At 41.4% G+C, this 2,500-nt stretch overlaps 2 protein-coding genes across 2 annotated transcripts in view; one reads left to right on the top strand and one right to left on the bottom strand.

The window, feature by feature from the left end:
- col4a6 (collagen, type IV, alpha 6) overlaps positions 1 to 2,500 on the top strand; it is a 158,604-nt gene that overhangs the window by 6,743 nt on the left and 149,361 nt on the right. The gene's annotated exons all lie outside the window — the stretch shown is intronic.
- Positions 1 to 2,500, bottom strand: part of col4a5 (collagen, type IV, alpha 5 (Alport syndrome)) — a 58,957-nt gene that overhangs the window by 51,909 nt on the left and 4,548 nt on the right. The gene's annotated exons all lie outside the window — the stretch shown is intronic.

Below are 2,500 nucleotides of genomic sequence, written 5' to 3'. Positions count from 1 at the left end.
GGAGAAGCCCTTATGGGTGCAGGCTGCAGCTTACATCACAACTTTACAAAGAGCTTAATCAACATTTTATTCAACGCGCTCTGACTCCATATCAACTGCTGAATATCTTTAAACTTGTGAGATCGAGTATGAAGTCAGAAAGCTTCCTGAAAAGTTACTCTTTCACTGTTGTTGTTTACAGCAGCAGGGCCCACAGTTTGGTTTACAAAACAGTCTTCTAGTCTTATACGTTTGGTTCCAGGTGTCTCCAAGTTATTAAGTTTTGATTTATGATGATAGAATTATTCAATACTTTTTATATTGTAGAGAAAATGTGTTTTTTTTAACCAACTGCAGGTCTAATATATTCAAGAAAAACACAACAAATGATCATTTGGGGCGACTGTGGCTCAGTTGGTAGAGCGGGTCGGCCGATGATCAAAGGGTTGGAGGTTCGATCCCCGCCCTGCCACCTGTGTCATGGTTGTTGTGTCCTTGGGCAAGACACTTCACCCACCTTGCCTTGTGTGAATGTCGATAGTTTGCCTGCTGCTATGGGTGTATGAATGTGTGTGTGAATGGTAACGTGGGAAAGGAAAACAGGTCTCCCTTGCAAAAGAGTCTTCGGTCTCAATGGGATTTACCTGTATAAATAAAGGTTAAAAAAAAAAAAAAAATTGAAAAAAAAATGATCGAAAAATGAATAGTCCAACATATATACACTGGCAAACTGTTGGTCCAAATCAATGATAGGACGTATGTAAGAGCAACAGTGTGTGAGCTAAAGGGTCAGTTATATATCCTAGTATGTAGTGGACCTTTAAGTATGAGAATAAGTAGCATAACTAACCATTAATCCACTCTATGTTAATCTGTAACAGAAAGGGTTTGGCCTTAATCTGGACAGCCTGAGGCCTGGGACCCAGTGCGTGTTTAGCCCCAAAAGATCAAGGATTCCTGACTCTTATATGCGCAAGGAACGTTAAATCTGTCACATGTATCACATAGAATGGGTTTAAGTCAGTGTGTGTGTGTGTGTGTGTGTGTGTGTGTGTGTGTGTGTGTGTGTGTGTGTGTGTGTGCTGTCTTCACCTAAATGATTAACTTTTCAAAATCGGAATAAAAAAAGTTAAACAATTAAATAAAAATAACAGAATAGTATAAAGAGATCTTAAAGGTGCTCCGAGGAACTTTCAGTTTTTGCTAATTCTTGCACCCCCTTTGGACAAAAGCGGTAGTGTTTTTACTACGCCAGCTGTTGTTCCTGGGTGAGCGTGTACATACCCATGACAAAGGCATTAAGAAAAACTGTACAAAAAAAATTGCATTCTTTGCACTGATGGTCTCGTTTTTGCTGTTACATGTCATTTATGATCATCAGAGGAAAAATGAGACTGTTTCAGAAATATTTAAAAGTTCCTCGTAGCAGCTTTAAGGAGGAGAGTTGGAAAGACAGACTTGGTCGACCCTTAAAGCCTAAAACCAAACAGTTGGTGGACGGAGTAAATAAAGAGTTCTCGAACAAACACGGAATGTTTACCCTCCGCTTAAAACTGAATAGGGGAGACAGACACACACACACACACACACACACACACACACACACACACGCATGCACACACACACACACACACACACACACACACATAGCGGGGGGGCGGTGGAACGGGGTTCGAGTGTATGTGACGGATTGAGATATCTTCTTGTGCAAAGAGACTAAATGAGATTAGAGAGGAAGTGGAAAGAAAAAAAACAATGGAGGCTGCAATTTAAAGCTATAGTGCGTAACTTCTGTCGCCCCCTTGAGGAATTCTGAGTAATTACAGCAACACTGTCGGTGCGTCTACATGAGTTAAAAGCATTTGGTTATCGCGCATGGATTTTATACCTTCTGCTGTACGTCCAGGTTTTTTTCTTAGCAGTAGAATCAACAACTGAAACATTTCTTGGGCTCTTCTTGGGGATTTTTCTGAGCTCCTGCACCAGTGTCAGGGGGGGGCGACACCAGTTTGTAAACGCTGCCATACTGAGAAATACAGAGAGAGTTTTGTGGAGCTGATAGGGCTTGATCAACTTTGTGTCAACTCATTTTGGGCGCTGCTCGATTCTAACCTACATTTGTCACATGTTCAAACATGATTTTTACGCCCTGTCCATGTTTCTTTAAAGGTGCAGTGCGTAAAATTGGTTTATGTTGTTGTAGAAAACGAAAGTAAATGAATGTAAGTAGTAGGTCAATTGTAAGTCCTGGATTGAGGTAATTAGTTGTCTAAACATTTGGTGTTAGCCCCAATAGGCCTCTGTCCACCTGCTAATCCTAATGGCATCTCTGCCTCATTCACACTGCAGTGCGACTTCTCCCAGACACACACACACACACACACACACACACACACACACACACACACACACACACACACACACACACACATACACACACACACACACACACACACACACACAACTTCCTTTACAGTGTGTGTCTTTCGGAAGCTTTTAACCACACTGTGTCACTGTTTTA

The sequence above is a fragment of the Ammodytes marinus genome (assembly GCF_949987685.1).
Source record: "Ammodytes marinus genome assembly, chromosome: 23".
Taxonomy (NCBI): Eukaryota; Metazoa; Chordata; class Actinopteri; order Uranoscopiformes; family Ammodytidae; genus Ammodytes; species Ammodytes marinus.
The sequence above is the reverse complement of the archived record's forward strand: the minus strand, read 5'-3'. Positions and strand labels throughout refer to the sequence as shown.